Source organism: Oryctolagus cuniculus, chromosome 5 (assembly GCF_051225735.1).
Source record: "Oryctolagus cuniculus isolate XC-2025 breed Fujian yellow rabbit chromosome 5, ASM5122573v1, whole genome shotgun sequence".
Classification (NCBI taxonomy): Eukaryota; Metazoa; Chordata; class Mammalia; order Lagomorpha; family Leporidae; genus Oryctolagus; species Oryctolagus cuniculus.
In genome coordinates, this window is record NC_142871.1 from 10,639,560 (window position 1) to 10,661,349 (window position 21,790).

At 47.2% G+C, this 21,790-nt stretch overlaps 1 protein-coding gene and 1 pseudogene across 20 annotated transcripts in view; both read right to left on the reverse strand.

Moving 5' to 3' along the window:
* ARID1B (AT-rich interaction domain 1B) overlaps positions 1–21,790 on the reverse strand; it is a 444,025-nt gene that overhangs the window by 213,105 nt on the left and 209,130 nt on the right. The window lies entirely within an intron of this gene.
* LOC103349940 (26S proteasome regulatory subunit 4 pseudogene) lies at positions 8,868–17,199 on the reverse strand (annotated as a pseudogene). Its single transcript, XR_016234457.1, has one exon. The product of XR_016234457.1 is annotated as a 26S proteasome regulatory subunit 4 pseudogene (transcript).

Consider the following 21,790-nt stretch of genomic DNA (forward strand, 5'->3'; position numbering starts at 1 on the left):
GCTCTGCTGTGTGTCCTTCTCCACTCAGATACGCCAAGCCAGCCAGCCAGTCTGTTCTGACACCTCCACGCCTGCATCCTTGCAGACACCCAGCTAAGGCTTGAGGATCTGCTAAGAGCTGTGGCTGCTGCCCTTCTCCAAGTCCACTGTCACAGCCTAATCTCAACTCCCAACTCTGCCATTTCTCACGTGGCTATGCCATCCATAGCACTGCCTGGGTTGCACATTACACACTGGAGATGCGGCATTCACCTGATGCTCTCTCCTGCACACGCCGGAGGACCTCTGCCTGATCCACTCACCGCACCAGCATCAGAAGGTCTTTCCAAAACTACAGGGTGCTCAGGTTGCTTCCAGATAAAAATGAACTCTCATCAAGTGCTTCCCTGCTCTCAGGATCAAGGCCCCAAAGCCCCTCTGCGGTGGGCCCCACCTTTACTCACACCACCTCCCAGCCTCCTGTTTCCTTCCCCAGGGCCTCTGCTTTGCTCACAAGTCCTGGAATACAGCACGGCCTTCATGTTTCTGGTCTCAGCTGCTCCCTCTGCCTGCGTCCTCTTCCCACTCTGTGTCCAGCTGCCTGTCCTCAGGCCTCACCACAGAAGTCAGGAGACATGACACGCCTTCTTTGATGAAAAGACTAACACTTTTTTAAATATAAGCCTATGATCATCTCTAATGTCACATTTTATCATTGGCATCTCTCCCACTGAATTATAAAGCAACATGAAGGCAGGTCTGTTTCCTGCCCCTTCCTGTAGCATACAATGGGCTGACAGAGCCATCAAATAAATACTCCCATGAAGACCAAATTAAAATACTCCATCTATGGTTTAACAATTCTAGGACAGCATTTCCAAGTTTTAAAAAGCATTTCTCATGGACAAACTCAGCACAACCACAAATACATCATGAGGGATGAAGACGCCTCAAGAACCAGGGACCCACTCTGCACGTGACAGCAGCACAGGGGGTGCACGCGTTGTTTTCTGCCTGCCACTGTGAAGCAGACCCGTGTATAAGTGTCAGCTTCATTTAACCACACATTTAACACATGGGATGTTTTAAGGCTTTTAGAAACTACAGGTTAAAGGAGAGGTCTTCAAATATAAAAATGTAAGTACAGATATCAGTAACACAAAAATGCCTTGGGCTGGGCCAGTGTGTGGTACAGTGCATTAAGCTACCACCTGCGATGCTGGCAATACATATAAGCATTGGTTAGAATCCGACCTGCTCCACTTCCAATCCAGCTCCCTGCTAACGCATCTGGGAAAGCAGTGGAAGAAGGCCCAAGTAATTAGGTCCCAGCTCCCACATGGAAGACCCAGAAGAAGCTCCAGGTTCCTGGCTTTGGCCTGGTACAGCCCTGGCCATTGTGGTCATTTGGGGAGTAAACCAATAGATGGAAGATCTCTCTCTGTCTCTCCCTCTCTCTTTGTAACTCTGCCTTTCAAATAAATAAAAAAAGAAAGAAAACAACAATGTCTTGAGTCACCTGGTGGGAGCAACTCTCTCCTGCACCTGCTCTCTGAGACAGCAATGCTGACGTCAGTTCACCGTGAGAGTGACTTCAGTAAGCACTGATGCACCAGGCTCATACAGTGGCTCTGCCAACCTTCAAAAAAGCACTAGCCAATGAGTACCGCTATGCTTTCCAGATCAGAACGCCAGCACTCAGAAATTGGGAATGCTCTCCAACAACATACTGGTTATGTGGCTGGACTTTATTTCAAGGATCAACAACCGCTATGAAGCTTCTTGGTGAGCTGTGGATGCACAGTTCACTACGGGAGCGACTACATGTGGATGGCAGCGGTGCCTTGCACGGATCACTACAGTGCATCCCCACGTGTCAACCGCAGCAGCACCCTCGGCCTTCACGTGATGTCTTCTGCACGTCCACGGCCCGTGGGTGGAAGGTGCCAGCCCAGGAGCACCACGTAGGTCCCCGGAGGCAAAAGCACCACTGAAGGGGAAAACATGCAGGAATCCTTCCTTCTCCAGGCCTGCCCCTCTCAGTTGCTCTGCTGAACACTGTGGGGCACACTGTCTGGTCAGAGCCTGCCAGGGACGCGGCCACCTGCCCCGAGGGGCTGACCTCTGCCTGAACAGACAGGGAGGTCACCTCTTCCTCTTTTGTGGACAGAATAAATATACCTCGGAGTTACTATTTTAGTCCAGGGAAGATCGAAGAGAATGCAGTTGCTGACTTCCGCCCTACTCCCCAGTGAAACAGGCCACTGGGCCCGAGCAGAGAGCGGCTGGGCGGCCAGCACTGGCACCGCGCCTGGGGGGTGGAAAAGGACCCACCCTCGCAGGCGGAGCACCGCGGGCGGCACAGCCTTCCACCCACTCCCTTCCCCCTCTCTGACCTCTGCTCAGCCTCTTCCAAAAGGGGAAGACACTGGAAGAGGGGAGCAAACAGAAGGCTCCATCGAGGTAAAGAGCATTTTCACAACACAAGCATATTCGCAGCAGCTCACCGTGGAAACAGCCCAGGGCGCTGCGCCCACAGCCCACTCCTGCAGTCTCTGACCAGCAGGACAGCAGCATCACAGTCTGAACGCCGGCACGGCAGCCAAACACTGCATCCCACGTTGCAGCACCTGTTCAAGTCCTCGCTGCACCACTTCGCTTAGAACCCAGCTTCCAGTGAATGTGCCTGGGAAAGCAGCAGAAGATGGCCCAAGTGCTTGGACCCCTGCTAGTTACATGGGAGACCTGGGTGAATTTGGGCTCCTGGCTTCTGTCTAGTCCAGCTCCAGCCAATGTGGTCATTTGGGGAGTAAACCAACAGACAGAGGATCTCTTTCTTCTTCCTGTCTCCCTCACTCTGCCAAATGAATACATCTTTTTTAAAAACTGAGTTCTAAAAAAGGGTTTAGTCACATCCATCATACTAAAATAAATGAAGATTTTTCTTCCTGTGATAATGATATCCTTTATACTTAGAATTTATTTTATATAATTGCAACAGTCTACTAAAACCATTTGGAGGCAAACAATTTTTTAGCAGGAAAATTTGCAGAAGTTCAAATGAATTCCTGTATGCCAATGTAAACTCAAATATAAAGTTCAAGAAATGCCAGGTTCGTGTGGGAAACAGTATGGCACAGTAGAAAAATGAGTTGGAATTCATGCGTGTAAACCTCAGCTGTACTACATACAAAGGGTAAAAATGCTCATCATGTTTATCTCTGGTAATTATAAATATTTAATGAGATAATAAGGCAAAAATTCCGAAAGCTATAAAGGGCTATTCAAAGGTAAGAACTGCTGATAATGACAGTGATAAAGAACTGTATTTCCAGTAAAAGGGATGCCAAATGTATAATTATGATCTCCAGATATTTACAGAATAGGGAATAAGTTGAAGAATTGCAACACAGATTGCAGGAGTCTTGCACACAACACGAGAGGAACTTGTAATAGAAGCTTCCAGGCAGTTTTAGGTGCATTTCATAACCATGCCCGAGAAAGATGTTTATACCAATGACTAATGTCATATGTATAATAAATCACAATTACTAAAACATCAATTTTACACCTATTTTGATGTTTCCCACAGACAACATCAGTTCACATGTGCTTATGTAAACAGCAGATGTGAAAACGATTCCCTGAAAACCAAGACATAGTGAGAATTCACCAGTCCTGAGGAATGCTGAAGCCACTCTGCGGGGAGGCCACCCTCGAATCTTCTGTTAAGGACTCCGGTTTCTTTTCCCCTCCCAATGTGCTCTGTCATCATATTTTCCTTGTGATTTTTTTTTAAAGGTTTACTTTATTTATTTGAAAGGCAGAGTTAGAGAGAGAGGGAGAGACAGAGAACTTCCACCTGCAAATTCATTCCCCAAATGGCCACAACGGCCGGGGGCTGGGCCAGGCAGAAGTCAGGACCAGGAGCTTCATCAGAGTCTCTCCCGTGGCTGCAGAAGCCCAAGCACTTGAGCCATCTTCTGTTGCTTTCCAAGGCACACTAGCAGGGAGCTGGATCAGAAGAGGAGCAGCTGGGACCAGAACCCGGGTCCATGTGGGAAGCTGGCGTGGCAGACAGAGGCTATAGGGCACAATGCCAGCCCCTTTGCTGTTATTTTTAAGTCATCATAAGAAATTACAAGGATAGTTATCTCCTAACATGAGCATTTCAGGCAAACATCTGATTTTAAAAATATGAATAAATAAATAAATACCAATCAGGATGCTGATTTCACTTGAACACTAACAGAATTATAAAGTTAGTTCCAATTGCCAAAAAAATGTCTAATTTAATACAAGGCATTGTTAAAGTTTAAAATTCACATTTAAAAAAAAAAAAAGCTTGATGAAACTTCCAAGAAACAAATTGCAGCATAACAGTAATACTAGTAGCCTCTTAAACTACACCAAAATTCACCAAATACTGTGACATGTTTCGATTTATTATTTATTCTGATTTCCGTAAGAACCCGGAGGGTGTGTGGAAGTGCATTTTACAGATAACAGATGGAGGCTCAGCGCAGGGAAGAGGTGAAGTTTAGCTCTCACACCACACTACGGACCTGACAGGACGCAGCCTGTGGCCCTGGGTGTTCAGCACTGCTTCTTCTGTTTTATGGCCCACCTCTTCCCAGACCCACCAGGAACGCGGTAGGCTGTTGGAGACGGGTTCACAGACTCCCGTTCAGAAGCACCGTGGAACCCCTGGAATGCTCAGCCACACACCCTCCTGCTGCAGCCCCAGGAATCTGCACCAGACAGGCATGAGATAGTGACTGAGATCACTACCCTACGCCAAGCTCCAGAGGAAAGTTAAGGACTGGGGTGGGAGGGGCGGTACAAAACACTCCTATTACTCAGAGGGTGCATGAGTGTGCTACAGAGTTAAAGACTTGAGCTCAGAAGTTTAGGAGAGCTAAGAACTAACAGTGCCGGGTTGGCGTGGGGTCCTGGGGTTTTCAGCAGCTTATCTCACAGGGAGGAAGGCCCCTATCCATTGCCAAAGTGAATTCCTCTCCCACACAACACTGCCAGATTCAGTAATATGTTCTATGTAATGTATTCCATGCAATATATGGAACAAATTTTTACTACAAAATTATTCATTGTTTGCCTGAAGCTGAAGTTTAACCAGGTGTCTTGTATTTATCTGATAACCCTACTTCCATACCAATAACACAAGAACACATTACTGGGGTACAGATTCTTCAACTAATCTGGTGATAACGCAATCTAAGCTATTATTATAGCATTATACCAGCTAGTATAGCACTATCATTGAGCACATTTTCTCAAGAATTTTGCACACAGGTCTAGACTAGACATGGATAGGGCTCGTGAGGTGGCAGGTGGGGGCTCTAATCCCAAGATGCTCAGTGTCCCAGGACAGGGCCCTAGATGTTGGCCCAAAGTTTAATGCTTATATTGCACTACATAACCAAAAGTTCTGTTACCAATAAATTCTTACTGCTTGAAATGCAGTCTTCTCTGAACAGTTACCAAAACTCTGCTACTTATTTGGGACAACATCTGTCCATCAAAGAATTCTTTTTATTCTTTATTAAAGATTTACTTTATTTGTTTGAAAGACAGAGCTAGAGAGAGAGGTAGAGATAGATAGAGAGGTCCTCCATCCATTGGCCCACCCCCAAGATGGCCGTAACAGTCGGAACTGCACCCATCTGAAGCCAGGAGCCAGGAGCCTCCTCCGGGACCTGGGCCATCCTCCACTGCTATCCCAGGCCACAGCAGAGAGCTGGATAGGAAGACGAGCAGCCAGGATTTGAACCAGCGCCCATATGGGATGCCAGCGCCTCAGGCCAGGGCTTTAACCCACTCTGCTACAGCGTCGGTCCCCCATCAAAGAATTCTAATCAGCTGGCTGTTCAGTCAGGACACCGAATGGGTCAAAATAAGGAACAGGGGGCCTGTCTTCCAAATAAATAAAATAAATCTTTAAAAAACAAAATAAGGAACAGGTTGCCTATTTAAAATTCCTCCCATTCTTTTGGCTCATTCTGTAGCTTGTACATAAACACTGTTCTTTTGGTAAGAAAGGAATAAAGGAGAAAGGGAAAGGAGCTGTGTTTAAAAATCATCTCAGGGGATCAATGCCTGCCTCGCTAGCCTACAGGTGCACCTGGGCATTGGGGCACAGCCCCACTTTCTTGGGCACTTAGAGAGGAAGTCACCTGGGACAGATCCTGCCACTGGAGCAGCCCAGGGAGGGCTCACCGAAATGCCAGGGCACTCTGACCTAAGGCTCAGGCACGGTCCTGACTTCTTGACAGGCTAGCACATCAAGGAGAAGCCCAAGCGCCGGTGCCAGGAAAGACAGGGGTGCAGAGCTCGGGTGAGAGCCCCTTCATGCACTCCTGAGATGGCACCAAGCAGAGCGCAGAATGGAAAAGGGAGTAAGTGAGGGGGCAAAGCCTGCGCTGCCAGGGCCTGGAACCGATCTCCTGTCTGAGAAAACTGTGGTTTTTGGCAGGTGACCAGATCCTCTGCAGGGTTGGAGAATGGACCAGAGGTAGTGAGAGATAACAGAAGTTGTGGGAGATAATGGATGTGTGCCTCTCTTACATATTTGCATACTTCATGGTTTTTTTTTTTTTTTTTTAATCAAAGCTGCTTTATTATCTGAGAATGAGGACTGATTTTCACTGGGGAAAGTGTTTCATCAAAGTATTTTTTTTTCCTTTGTATGTTTATTTGTTAAGTGTCATTTCCTCCCTTTGAAGGGCTGGAGTTAATCACAAACTCCTGTGAGATCTACAAGTAATCAAATGGTTTGGGGGAGGGGGAGGGGGAGGGTTCCAAACTGCTGATAGTAAGCTGTAGAGTTTAGGTTCCATCAGAAGATCCCACATTGCCTACCTGCCACCCAGACATGCAGTCAGATGTGACTGAGGGCATCTTGTTATGGAAACAGGAACGGGGCCCCGAACACGGCGAGCACACTCCGGGTATCTGCAGCTACAACAGCTGATCCATTCTGTGCCTTCAAGTCAACCCACTCATTCATGAAGAGATCAAATGGTCACTGTTTCTACTGTCGCTGTGCTAAAAACCCTCAAATAATACTTTCGGAAAAAGCAAACAGATATCTACAAGCAAAATAATGTCAAGCATTTTAAAATGTGCATCTTGATATCTACACACCTGCCACTCTTCATGCTGCTACACTCTCCTTTCTATGAGGGTACAACAGCCTTCTGAGAACCAGGCACACGTAACAGCATTTTATACTTTGAGAAAGTGTCACTCAAGAATTATATTGCCTGCTGAGGAAGATGTTTGACAGACTATATATTTTACAAACAGATAACATCTGAAATTTACATTCATTTTTACAAACTTTGGGATGTATGGTCTACATTTATCAAGGTCAACTCAAAAGTAAAACTACAAGCCAACAGATTATTTCAAAAAGAAGCAAGACTGTTTTTTTTTTTTTTGGACAGGCAGAGTGGACAGTGAGAGAGAAAGAAAGACAGAGAGAAAGAAAGGTCTTCCTTTTTCCATTGGTTCACCCCTAAATGGCCACTGCAGCCGGTGCACTGCGCTGATCCGATGGCAGGAGCCAGGTGCTTCTCCTGGTCTCCCATGGGGTGCAGGGCCCAAGCACCTGGGCCATCCTCCACTGCACTCCCGGGCCACAGCAGAGAGCTGGCCTGGAAGAGGGGCAACCGGGACAGAATCCGGCGCCCCCACTAGGACTAGAACCTGGTGTGCAGGCGCTGCAGGCGGAGGATTAGCCTATTGAGCCGCAGCGCCGGCCACAAGATTATTTTGTTTCTGAACTTTACTTAATTACTTGCTTGTTGGTGGAATAAATACTATTTCAACTATATTCAGGAAATGTTGGACATTGAGATACTAATAGTGAATCAGCTCTGGCACCGCCCTTAGGGAGAAAACTTCACAACACCCACTCTGAACACCAGTATTTTTTTAAAAAAAGATTTATTTATTTATGTGAAAGGCAGAGTTACAGAGAGCCAGAGGCAGAGAGAGAGAGAGAGAGAGAGAGAGAGAGGAGGGAGAGAGCGAGGTCTTCCATCCCCCGGTTCACTCCCCTGATGGCCACAACGGCTGGAGCTGTGCCAATCTGAAGCCAAGAGCCAGGAGCTTCTTCCAGGTCTCCCATGTGGGCGCAGCGGCCCAAGGACTTGGGCCATCTTCTACTCTTTCCCAGGCCATAGCAGAGAGCTGGATCGGAAGTGGAGCAGCCGGGACTCAAACCAGCGCCCATATGGGAAGGTGGCACTGCAGGCGGTAGCTTTACCTGCTATGTCACAGTGCCGTCCTCACAGCTAGTATTTTATAAAAACCTTAAGAGGGGCCAACACTGTGGCGTAGCGGGTAAAGCCACCGCCTGCAGTGCCGCCATCCCATACGGTGCCTGCTTGAGTCCCAGCTGCTCCACTTCCGATCCAGCTCTCTGCTGTGGCCTGGGAAAGCAGTAGAAGATGGCCCAAGTGCTTGGGCCCCTGCACCTACGTGGGAGACCAGGAAAGAAGCTCCTGGCTCCTGGCTTCAGATCAATGCAACTCTGGCCGTTGCATCCAATTGAGGAGTGAACCATAGGATGGAGGACACCTCTCTTTCTCTCTCTCTCTCTCTCTGCCTCTCCTTCTCTCTCTGTGTAACTCTTTCAAATAAATAAATAAATCTTAAAAAAAAAAACTGAGAAATATATTATGGCCTGAAATGTCTAATATATTTTATATCCAAGCAGCACACATATTTGTCAAGTAGTAACAAATGAAATTACACAAACATCTCACAAAATAGAAATAGTTACCTATGGTCAGAGTCACCACACTGTGCATTTCACATACTTCTGCTAAAAGTTGGAGGATAAAAGGAAATTTCTCCTATTCTTTTGTCATAATACCTGTCACGGAGCATATCAATCAATCTGGTTGTTTTCTCTCCCTCTCTTTCCCCCTCTTTCATCCATGTATATAATTATGGCCTAAAATAGTTAAATGAGAAAGATTTAACTCTCTACAGAAAGCATATGAATTAGACCTATTAATAAAGTCTATCTTTCAATCCACTGAATACCATTTTACTTATCACAGTTGATTTTTTAAACCCAGAGTTATTATAAGAATGCCACTTCACTGCTGCTCTCCACAACCCGTTCTCCAGCTCATGGTTCATTCATGCCCCGCACTGGATGTACTGTGCTCTGCTGGTGCCAGTGAGCCTCAAAGGGCTGCCTTATAGCTATGTCAGTCCTCCAAGGTCCAGCGGCCTCTGAGCTACAACAGGCCATGCCCACCTTGGAGAACCAAGACAGCTGCTCCCAAATGCTTTTTTTTTTTTTTTTTAAACAGGCAGAGTGGACAGTGAGAGAGAGACAGAGAGAAAGGTCTTCCTTTGCCGTTGGTTCACCCTCCAATGGCCGCCGCGGCCGGCGCACTGCGCTGATCCGAAGGCAGGAGCCAGGTGCTTATCCTGGTCTCCCATGGGGTGCAGGGCCCAAGCACTTGGGCCATCCTCCACTGCACTCCCTGGCCACAGCAGAGAGCTGGCCTGGAAGAGGGGCAACCGGGACAGAATCCAGCGCCCGGACCGGGACTAGAACCCGGTGTGCTGGCGCCGCAAGGTGGAGGATTAGCCTAGTGAGCCGCGGCGCCGGCCCCAAGTGTTTTGTTTTTCTGTATGAGAAAGAGCAGACTTTATTGGGAAGCAGAGTGAGCAGTGACCAAAGGACACCTCACACTCCAAGAGACATACAGGATGTTTGCTAATAAAAATCAACTGGAACACGGGTTCCTCAGGCAGCTTCGCCATCCGCACCTCCCTCGGGGGTAGGCAAAAAGTCCAGCCGTTATCCTGAAGGCAGCGGTGGTCCACTAGAGATACAGCCCCACAGGACTGTCTTCTTGTTTTCTTATAAAGAACATTCTCTTTAGATTTTGTGAAGTCTTCATTTGTTACTTTCACCCTGCATTCTCTCAAGCCCATCAGACCAGCTTCTATACAGAGTGTCTTGATGTCAGCACTGGAGAGATCACGTTGTCCGGGATTGCACCATCGGCCAGAGCCGGCCAGAGCCGGCCAGAGCCAGCCGGCCTGTGTGATTCTGAAAGACGCGCTGCTCAGTCCTGTCATCAGGCAGGAGGGGCTCGATCTTCCCGTCAGCACGGCCTGATCTGATTAAGTGCTGGACCAAAGTTTCTATTCGGTTTGTGGCCATGATAACTTTCACGTCTCCTGTTGAATCAAAGCCATCCAGCTGGTCCAACAGTTCTAGCATTGTCTGCTGAAGTTCTCTCACTGCCAGAATCTGAGTCATACGTTTTGTCCCAATAGCATCAATTTCACCAATAAACATGATGGATGGTACGTGCTCTTCGGCACCACAAAATAATTCCCACACGAGCTCGGGCCCACCGCCTAGGTTCTTCTGGATAAGTTCAGAGCAACAGCCCTCAAGAGAGTGGCCAAGGTTTGGTCTGCCACTGCTCCGGCCGACAAGGTTTTACCTGTGCCAGGTGGACCACAGGGAATGATCCCCTCGGGGTGGGGGTGGGGGCTTTATTCCCATCTGCTCCTAATATGCTGGATAGCCGACAGGAAGCTCCACAGATTCCTTAATTTCCTGATGTGGTTGTGCAACCCTCCAGTACTGGCGCGGGTTTCCTGGGGAGCCTTTTCCACCTTCATCACTGTGATCAGGGGATCTGGGTCATCATCCATCAACACCCCCATCACAGCACGCACCTTGCAGCTGAGCAGGAGTGAGGAGCCTGGTTCCAGGAGACCCTTGTCCACAAAGGAAAGGCTGCTGCTGTAGTGTCCTGGTCCCACGGACGACGACCATGGCGTGGCTGTCATCGCTATCTCCAAAGTTCCTCCTGCCACTGCGGTCCCTCTCAGTCATCGACTTTGCTCCGTCTTCCCCCTGCTTCTCTTCTGATGGTTTCACTTGTTCCCAATGTCTACTGCATTCTCCCTCCATGAGGAGACAGTCTTTAATTCTCTCTAACAGCACTGAGTGTGAGGTGTCGCCAATGGCAGCATCCGGTCCCGTTCTTTCTACTTTTCCTCACTCTGGCTGGGACAGGAGGTTCCTATTTATACTTCTTCGTGTCCTTGACCTTCTCGCCAGCTCCAGGACCATGACCACCACTCTGACTTTGGCCCACCTTGACTTGGGCTCTCAGGACACCACTGCTGGAAGTCAGCTGCTCCAAGTTCTATCAGCACATAGGCCTCCCAGGCAGGAGGCGGTTCAGAACCCCGTCCACTCCAGGCGGTCTTGCCCTGGTGATGCTAGCCTTCTGCCCTCCGATCCCTGGGTGCCCTTTCTGATGAGGAAAATAAACAGAGAACTCACACAGAGGCACACCAAAATGGAAAACCCACGTGTAGGACAAGCTGTAGAATCAGTGAAAACAAACTAACCATCTTCTAAATTCAAGGACTATGAAAAAAGTAACCAAACAGTGATTCACTTTTTATATTTTATTACAATTGTAAACCACTTGGAAAGGGTATGAAAACCACGATGAGATCCTAACACTTTCCTTTTGTTTGCTTGTTTTTCCTCTTAAGAACCTTAGAAATTCAGGAAGGAAAACAGGAATTGTCATTGTATCCAATAGCTTTCCCACAGGAGACACTACAGACACAAAAGCCTGCCTGGTCAAATTCATAAGCAGTTACTATTCTGGAGCGGGAAACACAGAAACCAGAAACTACAATGAAAACTTACTGCAGCATTCACTCATTTATATGCTACCTTCATAATTATTATACACTACGCATTACAGAACATACTTCACATATTATACATAAAATATTACTACTAGAAAGAAAATGACCTTTGTTCAAGGTTATTGTTCATAACAGTTGGTTTTTTAAAAATTATTTTGTTTGTTATTAGATAAGGATTAAAACCTCAGTATTTATCTTTGTACTATTTCAAGATTAAGAATCTTAAAATACATACTTGAATAATACATCTGTGAGAAGTGAATTAAAGTATAAAAATAAAGATCAGCTTACAAATGGTGTATGTAAATCCAATAAACTTTGAAGGACCAAAATTCTTTGGGGAAAAGAAAGAGCATTTAAAATAATTTATTATTGTATTACTATTTATTAAACATATTTTCAATTACTCCTACTCTTTCTATAATTCGTGGTAGATTACGCTAGTTCAAACACAGCTGCAGCCCACTTCCCAGGAACCTGAGAGACAAGTACGCCATCGCCAGGACAGCCGGGCATGTCTGGTCTGCTCCTCACAGCCTCAAGGCCTCCTCACCTTGTGGTGAGAATTCAATGGATTGATACAAGTAACAAGGTTCCAAAGTGCCTGGCTCATCTGTAAACTCTCCATCAATATTAGCTGTTGCTACTATTACGGTTATAATCGTTAATCATCCTGGCTATGAATATGACTAGCCATGACAAGCCATTTATGATACGTAATTGTTGTAAGTGCAATATATCAAAAATATTAAAATAAAACCAAAAGTTAAGGAACCCCACCATCTCTAACAAACACCAACCCCTCCTCCTGTCTGCACTCCCAAATGAGTGAGCCTGGGGCCTGGCCAGATGGCATGCACTCCCCTGAAGTGCTTCCTGAGTTAAATACATTCTACGTAAGAGCTTTTACATGACTCACTGTGAAGGTTGCAAATTAAAATTAACTGGCAAGAATTACACTAAAGAGACACACAACCAGCTTAGATGTTGCTGACGAAATATTGCATCTCTATTCCCTACCATTCCCCCCACACGCAACAGCAAAGACAAGATCCCACGGCACGGGAAACAACCTGACAACAATGCCTGCTACTGCCACAACTCTGACTTCCACCTGCCCCTGCCAGAGCAGCACACAGCCCCTCCCAGGCTCCTCAGAGCTGCCCGGGCTGGCTACCTCCACTCTGCAGACCACGATAAGTACTTCGACCACAGCGACACAGCTATCAGGATTAAAACCCAGTGTGTGCCCTCGGGAGTCCTGATTTAATGAGGACCCAAAACTTTAGAAAGTCCATTTATCTACTGGCTTGGAGAGGAACAGCTTTGATGGCGTCCCACACTTTTGGCTGCTGAAGATTAGCATGCTTTATCAGATGACCGTTAAAGTACACCATTATCTTTCCTCTCCTCTCGCCTGGGATCTCGGAACCATACAGAGTCCTCACTTCACCTTGGCCACCAGGGTACAGGATGACCCTCTGCAGCAGAACACTAGGAGCCCTAAGTGTGAAATTCTACCCCCTAGTGTTTAGTGGAAGACCTGAAGAAGCCGAGAAATAGCATGGTTGAGCATCTTGCAGCCAGTGGGAGGAGGAGGGATGGTGCTGCGGAGCAAATGGACAAAGATACACAGACTCAAGAGTAATAATGAGGGGCCAGCCACTGCCGCGTAGTGGGTAAAGCAGCAGCCTGCAGCGCCGGCATCCCACATGGCCACTGGTTCGAGCTCTGTGTGCTGCACTTCTGATCCAGCTCTCTGCTAATGGCCTGGGAAGGCGGTGGAAGATGACCCAAGTCCTTGGGCCTCTGCACTCGTGTGAGAGACCCAAAGGAGGCGCCTGGCTTTGGACTGTGCAGCTCCAGCCGTTGTGGCCATCTGAGGAGTGAACCAGTGGATGGAAGACCTCTCTTTCTCTGCCTCTGCCTCTCTAACTCTGACTTTCAAATAAATAAATAAATCTTTTAAAAAAAGATTAATAATGATAAAGTATAAGTTAAATGTAAAACGGAACTGGAAGCATGGGAGAAGTGAGTCACAGGAATCAAGGTCTCCGTGGGGAAGAGGTGGAGGAAGCGTGATCGCCAATGGTCCAATCCATGTGACAGCACAGCCCTTACGTGGCCATGGGTCCGAAGTGCTGGAGCAGAATACACAGCAGTGAAAAGAAAAACAAAAAGGAAATAAAGGAAAAGGGAAGAGAAGAGAGAAGAAAGAAAAGAAATTGCATATTTCTCCAAGTTTAAGAATGTACACCTTGACTGCCATTAATACTGACTGCTGTTCTCGAATGAGGGTTAAGTGTGGTACTGGCCAACTGAGGTTAACTAAGACCAAATCCAAACACACAGGAATAAAGCAAACAGCAGCCGGCCTCCCCTCCGATGACTCAGCATGCTGAGTGTCATGTGAGCAAGGCACACGTCACCATTTCCTGCACCCGGGACAGCTCAGTGTGCTGGAGGCGGCAAGTGACAAGTCACCAAGCTTGCCGAGGCTTTCAGACAGCTGTACATGAGAGGACGAGGGCCCCAGGTGGGAGAGCTCCTGTGGCAGGCCTTGGCTACCAGCTGGTACAATGAGGCACTCTCTGGCAGAGAGGAGAGGGCGTGCTGCCCCACAGAAACCATACACCGAGAAGGCAAGGGCAGGAGCGAGGAGAAGGGCTGCAAGGTGCATGTCGCGCCCTCCCCACCCTGCCGTGTGCAGTGGAGCCCAGAGATAAACAAAGCACCAACAGTGTGCACACCACCAGGGCCCCACATGAATGACTGGAAACAGTAAAAGAGGGGAGGCCCCTCCTTTAATGCAACAGGGTGTTACTTTGAAGTACTGCACACACTGGGCACACGCAGATTAAATCATTAGCCCAAGAGTGCACGTTATTTTGCTTATTACTGGTCTGTTTTCCATCCCATCGCCTTAGGCTCTCTTCTCACTCCTCAAGCCCTCAGTGTGTAACTACTAACTACAACTGCAGCTGGATCCCTGGCAATAATCTCTCCACCTTCAGCCCAAAACAGGGTTGATAAGCCCAAATTTTCCAATTGCCCAATTTTCCTGGAATGGGCCATCCATCTATTAAATGGTAAGCATCCAGAATGTGGCGAAGACTAAGCAGGTCTTGACCATTTTCACAATATTCAGTCGTCCAGTTAGCACCATCTCTTCCCTAGGCCTGAATATCCTGAGATCAGAGACAAAAGCCTTCAGGACATCTGCCCACAATTAACAAAAATTGACAGAAAAATAGCAGGGGCAAGAATACTGATACAGAAAACTACCCAAGGCAGTGGGGACAGCTCATCCCAAAATGCAATGAGTAAAGGTTCTACTTCAACTAGAATACGGCAAACCCAGGGATAAACAGGTCAGCTGCCGCAGCCTGGCCAAGCTGAAGCAGGCAGCGCACGGACTAATCTCTGTGGAGAACTTAACGGGTAGTACCTAGTTCAGTAGGAACCCCGTGTTCTGCAATTATGTGCTCATGTTTAACTTTTATTGTCAATACTGTTTACATTTTTAGGTTGTAAAAATATATGCAATTAAATCCACTAATGTGTGAAAGGCTAAATAATAAGAAGACATCCAAGATAATGATAGTTGTTTATAAAGAGAAAAACTTTCAATGTATGGGAAGCTGAAAACTAAAGAGAAGTCAACAAAAAAATCAACAGCCAATATAATATAACAATGATTAAGTGAGGTCTTTAATGTCAGTTAATGGCAAATCATTTAAATGTGTGCCAATTAAATATGAACAGACAGCCTTGCAATTAGAGTTTAAAGATTTACTTCTCCCAGATTTGAATATTATACATGAACATTTTCTACAAATTAAAAATCTCCCTTTACACGCTATACACAAACGCTAAATGCAAAGGAGCTGTTGCCACGTGAACTGCTGCTATCAATACAATGTCGGACAATTCTTACCAGGCACTGCCTGAGAGAAAGCTCAAAATGGTCCAGACACAGAAGCTTTCTTTCGTAAGACCTTAAAAAAAAATAGAGAGCCCACTTCTCTTCAGAAGTCGCCTTCACTCACAGAGCCTCCTGCTGGCCTGCGGTCCTGCCTGCTGTCCACTCAGCCTCCCTTCCTAATAAGCCAGCACACACCGCACAGGAGACCCAAGCCCTGCTCCTAGGGCTTCCTCAGTGCCCCAGGTGTTCCGGTGCCTCCAAAGAGTGGGGAAAGAGGACTGGGAGACAAAACTAAGGATCTGAGTGTTCTCGTTTCAGGAGACACATAAATGGAATTTGAGAAGCTCCCAGGGCAAGGTGCAGAGAACTCTAACGATCATTAAGCAAATAGGCCCATCCTATGAGGTTCACCCGAATCCGTGGCTGCACCGCGATCCTCACACAAGTTTCTGCGAAAGTCTTTGGGCAGACGGAAGGAAAGGATAATGTGCCTTTTCGTGACCTTTTGCCCAATCCACAGATCGCCAAGCTTTGCCCAGATAAAAGGGGCACATCAGCCACGTCCCACCCTACACACTCCATCCACATGGAGATGCCTAGTGAGAAACTCACCCTCCCCAGATTCCTGACCCAAAGAAACGGGAGAGACAACAGGAATCTCAGTGAAATGAAGTCTCGAGGTGACTGGTAACTGAAACATTACCACAATATATGCAAACTGGGAAGCAGATGGAGGAAGGAGGACTCCCTTAGCGAGAAGTTAGCTCAGTCTCAAGTGTGTGAGGGGCACAGAAAAGAGCAAATCGACACAGCCTGGGTAGCCGCCCTGGAGAACCAGGGCTCTGTCTCACCACCCGCTCCGCCACCCGCCAAGGGAGTGTCTGTAGACACAGAACCAGCAGTGCTCAGGGCGCACAGGGTGCGGGGGCTCGAGAAAGGGCAAGGTGCTCTACTGGGAGCAAGCACTGGGTGTCAGCAGCCAGGCTTACACATCACCCACCACACCTCCATCCTGAAGCGTGTGCGCGTCTTCTCTGAGAGAGATGTGCACACACAGAAACTGGCTGAGCGCGTGACGACCCACGAGAAACAAAGAAAAGGAACAGTAGAAACAGTTTTAAAAACCAACATTCTGTTTCACAAAGCACAAAGAAAAGCTTTGAAACAAAAATATTTTAAAAATGAAATAATTTAACACTCAAATTAACAGAAAAAACCAATGTTATCTGCTAGGCAAAAAACAATGGAAGGCCGGCGCCGCAGCTCACTAGGCTAATCCTCCACCTTGCAGCGCCGGCACACCGGGTTCTAGTCCTGGTCCGGGCACCGGATTCTGTCCCGGTTGCCCCTCTTCCAGGCCAGCTCTCTGCTGTGGACAGCGAGGGCAATGGGGGATGGCCCAAGTGCTTGGGCCCTGCACCCCACGGGAGACCAGGAGAAGCACCTGGCTCCTGCCATCGGATCAGGGCGGTGCGCCGGCCGCAGCGCGCCGGCCGTGGCGGCCATTGGAGGGTGAACCAACGGCAAAGGAAGACCTTTCTCTCTCTCTCTCTCACTGTCCACTCTGCCTGTCAAAAAAAAAAAAAAAACAAACAAACAAAAAAAAACAAAACATGGAAAAACTTAGTAAAAAGTCCAATTCATAGCAAAAAAAATTGACACAGTAATGAAAAGATCAATCCAGTACACCAACATCAAGGAATTCCAGAATGAGCAGAGGTGACAGTATCACAAGATAACTGTCCAGAAGCAGATAACAGTTCAAACTGCGTGTGTAGAACAACGAGGAACCAAAAAAGATCCAAAAAAGACCCACAGGAAGTCAAGGCTTTAATGTTAGCGTGTCACTAGTGAAAATCCTAACAGCCACCACGGACAGACAGTGGAGTACATGCAGAGACAGGGTCATCATCAAAACGGCAGCTAATTTCTCAACAGCACGAAACATTTGAAGGCAGGAGTAACAGAAGTCAAAAAATTTCATTTTAAAAATTCTTAGAGAAAATTATTTCCATGCTGAATTTGCATACCTAGGGAAACAACCAACTTAAATATGAGAGTATATTTGGAGCATTTTAAAAAAATGCAAGTGCTGGCTGGACAGGAGTTAGACACAGAAGTTACAAGGTCACTGGGGATGTCTACGTGCCGCACTGGATTTGAGTCCAGCTCTGCTCTGAATCCCGGCCTCCTGCTAATGGACACCCCTGGAGGCAGCAGGTGATGGCTTAAGTACTTAGTCCCTGCAAACCACAGTGGGAGAAACAGATTGAGTTCCTGGCTCCTAGCTTTGGCCTGGCTCAGGCCTGGCTGTTTCAGGCAAAAAACAATAAATGGGAGATCTCTCTCTCCCTCCACCTCTCTCTCTCTCTCTCTCCCTCCCTCCCTCTCTCTCTCTCTCCATCTCTCTCTCTCCCTTTCAAATAATTAAAAGTTAGAAGAAAAATGGAAGAACTAAAACATTTACCTCCCACTCATACTTTCTCAGGAAGATACGTAAGGATGTATATGATCAAAACGATAAGTAATTAGGGAAATGAGGCCCATACAGATGCGGGCACTTAAAAGTTTGTGGGAAAATGGAATTAGAAGACAAGGTTAAGAGTGGGTATGCCTAGCAGTTAAAACGCCCTCAGCTCATATCTTGAGTGCCTGGTTTGATATCTGCCTCAACTCCCATGTCCACTTCCCTAATAATGCAGACCCCGGGAGGCCACAGGTGAAGTCTCAAGTCACTGCATTCCTGTCACTCACCTGGAAGACCTGGACTGAGTTCCCAGCTCCTGGCTCCTCAGCTTCCCAGCTCCCCCAACACCCCAGGGGTTTGCAGGGTGAACCAGGATACTCTTTCTCTCTGTTTCTATCTGTATCCCTGCCTAACAAATTTTTCCCCCCAAAGAATTATTTGTTTATTTGAAAGGTAGAGTTAAAAGAGAGAGGGAGAGAGGGAGAGGGGAGAGGGGAGAGGAGAGAGGGGACAGGGAGAGGGAGATTTTCCATCCAGTGGTTCATTCCCCAAATGACCACAATGGCCAGGACTGGGCCAGACCAAAGCCAGGAGCTAGGGGCACAGTCTATCTTCCACTGCTTTCCCAGGAGTACTAGTAGAGAACTCAACTGGAAGTGGAGCAGCTGGGATTCAACCTGGTGCTCATAAGGGATATGGCATCGCAGGCAGCTGCTTTATCTGCTGTTGACCCCTAAATTATTTTTAAGATTTTATTTATATATTTGAGAGGTACCACAGCGCCGTACCCCCTATAAATATTTTTCCTTTAAAAATATAAATTTCTCATAATAGACATTTTCCATGAACATTTAAGGACAAACTAGGGCAGCTGTACACATTTACCAGTTAATAACTGTGGGGAGCAACTCGGACTAGACTAAGTTACTGGAATTAAGACTTATTCTATGCATCTGCTCTCCCACAATATGGCGCTGGGAGAGAAGTAAACAGCTTCTACACAGCTGCCTCCAGTTCAGCCAATAAACTGTAGGACTTGCTCCTGATTGGAGGAGAGCAGCGTGCTCGGCGTGTGGGCAGCCGAGTTGGGATTGGCAGAGGAGGACTATAAAGGAGGAGAGAGACGGCATGCACCAGGGAACATCTAAGGGGAACATCTATCTGAAGGAACACCTGTGCAGCCCCCGAGAGAGCCGGCCGGCGGTGTGCCGCTCCCCTGCGGAAGTGGGGAAAGTGGCCAGGGGGAACCGCCCTTCCACGGAGGTGGAAGGGACAGTAGCCAACCCGGGAAGAACCAGCAGCAAACCCGGGGAGGGCCGAGCAGATGAAAGAACAGCGCAGGGTCCTGTGTCGTTCCTCCATGAAGAGGGGGAGCGACATAATGGTGCCGTGACTCGGATATGAAGCCTAGGCAGGGCTTAGTGTCGTTCCTCCACGAAGACGGGGAGCGACATAATGGTGCCGTGACTCGGATATGAAGCCTAGGCAGGGTTTAGTGTCGTTCCCCCATGAAGACGGGGAGCGACAATAACCATCTCAGATCAGAGCAGGAGAGGAGGAAAATTCAGCTGACAGGTGGGACAGTATGAAGCATCAAATTGGGGGAAAATAAACATGTGGGGAAAACGAATCAGTTGCTAACTCCTGGCAACACGAAAAGCTATCCACGAAAGAACATGTGATTACAGTATAATATAATACTCAGCTGAGTTCTGAAAGCAATACTTCTAAAAATATAATAATGAAAATTGTAATACAGTCTTTTTTTACTTTTATTTTTTGACAGGCAGAGTGGACAGTGAGAGAGAGAGAGAAAGGTCTTCCTTTTGTCATTGGTTCACCCTCCAATGGCCGCCACGGACAGCGCACCGCGCTGATCCGAAGCCAGGAACCAGGTGCTTCTCCTGGTCTCCCATGGGGTGCAGGGCCCAAGCACTTGGGCCATCCTCCACTGTACTCCCGGGCCACAGCAGAGAGCTAGACTGGAAGAGGAGCAACCAGGACTAGAATCCGGCGCCCCGACAGGGACTAGAACCTGGTGTGCCGGCACCGCAGGTGGAGGATTAGCCTATTGAGCTAATCCTGTAACTGTAATACAGTCTTAACCAAAAGTTGAGATAGGGTTACACTGGAAGGACAGTTAAGAATGGGAAAGAGAGCGTACAGAGAGGGCTGTAATTGTCACTGAATTTACCATTAAATAACACCGCATTGAAGATTTTTAAAAATAAAATACAGCATCTAGTGCGGCAATAGGTACACTTTACAACATATAAATGTAGACATAAAAAGATAGCTTCATTTAAAAAAAACTATAAATTAGTTAGACATTTCTAAATTTTGTCTATCTCCTAATCTTAGATTACTTGGGTTACAATTCACCTTAGGAGAAAAGGACATATATGCTTTCAACTGCTTTTTGTTTTCTAACCCGAGTCCGTATCCTAGACGTGAGACAGGCTAGGACCACCATTCTCATTCAGCTAACTCAGCGTTGAGTGACCCTCACTCCTGACTTCAGAGCCCATTCTGTCCAAAGGTACTGTGGCTGTGTTATCAATGTTCTTTTTTAAGTTTACTCACTTGATTTTGAAAGGCATAGAGAGATCTTCCTGCAATGACCAGGGCTGGGTGAGGCCAAAGGCAGGAGCCAGGGATTCTCTCTGGGTCTCCCACACGCGTAGCAGGCATCCGGGTACTCGAGCAGGTGATACCTGCTGCCTCCCAGGGTGCACATTAGCGGGAAGCTGGACTGGAAGCAGAGGCAGGATTTGATCCCAGGCACTCCAAGTGGCAGCTTACCCTCCTGCACAGTCTTAAAGGGAGAGACCATCCTGATGCTCTCCAGCAGTGAGAGCAGCACTGGTCACTCTTCGGACTTCAAGAGGACAACACGCCCGCAAGAAGTATCGAGGAATTGGATACCTTTCCAGCTATTGTTGAATCATAATTAAACAAACAAAACACAGTGGTTTCCCTCAACTGCCAAGATGACAGAGATGTCTATTCTGAAATGTAAGCATAAAAGTAAATATTATTTTAAACAGTTTATCAGGGAATTGTTTCTTCCAAAGAATCAAAATTATTTCTGTGACTCCCCCCCCAAATTAATAAATGGGGTTCCTTTAAAAATGTAAGCCACGATCTACGCATGCCCTTGTGAAAATGCCCGTCTTCCTGGATGTGCCTGGCTCCAGGCCACTGCACAGGCCCCTCTTGGGTTCGTGCACGACCTCTGCCTAGCCAGCCGAGTTATGCCGTGGCCAGCATTGTGGAGAGCCTTCGTCACTCAAGCAGACACACGCTGAAGGAAAAGCACCATGCAGTTCATCTCCGTATAACTAGCACGTTGCTCGGTATGTAGAAAGGAGCTCAGTAAATCTGTTCCAGATTTATTAAGTTTTAACAACTTTATGATTATGATCTACAAGAGATTTTGATGAATGTTTACTGTGAAATACTAAAATATTACAGATACTTTTTAAAAGTCTTGACTGAGGAGATAAAAAGGGAAAGTCATACTGCAATCACATTTTTTTTAAAGATTTTTTAAAAATCTATGTTTGGGGCCAACGCTGTGGCACAGTGGGTTAAAGCCCTTGCCTGCAATACCACCATCCCATATAGGTACTGGGTTCAAGTCCCAGCTACTCCACTTCCCATCCAGCTCTCTGCTAATG